General features: G+C 38.6%; 1 pseudogene; it reads left to right on the forward strand.

Annotated features, from left to right (window-relative positions):
* The first annotated feature begins 504 nt into the window (after positions 1–504).
* Positions 505–596, forward strand: LOC117196445 (uncharacterized; annotated as a pseudogene).
* The last annotated feature ends 405 nt before the right edge of the window (positions 597–1,001 follow it).

A 1,001-nucleotide genomic window follows, 5' to 3' on the forward strand; every position in this document is an offset into this window, starting at 1 on the left:
AGAATTTCAAGGCTTTAGAATACCTCCCATTGGTATAGTAGCACCATATTACTCTCAGACATTAGTATAAATTTTTGTGATTGCAATGATTATTCTAGATAACAAGTTTTGCCATTTAGTTCTCATAAGGTAGGAAGTATGATTATATCCATCTGACACACGAGGAATTGAGGTACAGAAAGGTTCAAAAACTTGTTGAACATAGCAAAACTAGTAAGTAGTAGGGCCAGGAATTAAATCCAGGTCAATCTGATTGCCAATCCTAGGCCATTAACTACCGTGTTATACATGTTACTTCCTATAACAACTTAATGAAACCTTTAATTTCTTTAAGAGGGCATAGTCTTCAAATTGGAATGGGTAGAACAGTGGGGTAAGGAAACTTTTCAAGCTTTTTGGTCTCAGAATTCTTTCACACTCTTAAAATTTATTGAGGATGTCAATGAGCTTTTGTTTGTGTGGGTTATACTTATTAATATTTACCATATTAGAAACTAAAACTGAGTACTAGCTTTGGCAGCATGTATATTAAAACTGGAACGATACAAAGAAGATTAGCATGGCCCCTGAAAATTTGTGAAGCATTCCAGGATCTGGAACTCACATAGTGTTGTAAATCAATATACTTCAATTTAAAAAAGAAAGATATTTTACAGCTAAAAAAATAAATAAAACTGAAGCATTATTACCTGACATATTTATTAATTTTAAAAATGACAATAGGGCTTCCCTGGTGGCGCAGTGGTTGGGAGTCCGCCTGCCGATGCGGGGGACGCGGGTTCGTGCCCCGGTCCGGGAGGATCCCGCATGCCGCGGAGCGGCTGGGCCCGTAAGCCATGGCTGCTGAGCCTGCGCGTCCGGAGCCTGTGCTCCGCAACGGGAGAGGCCACAACAGTGAGGGGCCCACGTACTGCAAAAAATAAATAAATAAAAAGATCAAACAGAGTCTCTAGGAGGTAAAACATATATTTAAAAAAAAAAAATGACAATAATAAACTCAT

Source organism: Orcinus orca, chromosome 14 (genome assembly GCF_937001465.1).
Source record: "Orcinus orca chromosome 14, mOrcOrc1.1, whole genome shotgun sequence".
In the NCBI taxonomy this organism is placed as follows: domain Eukaryota; kingdom Metazoa; phylum Chordata; class Mammalia; order Artiodactyla; family Delphinidae; genus Orcinus; species Orcinus orca.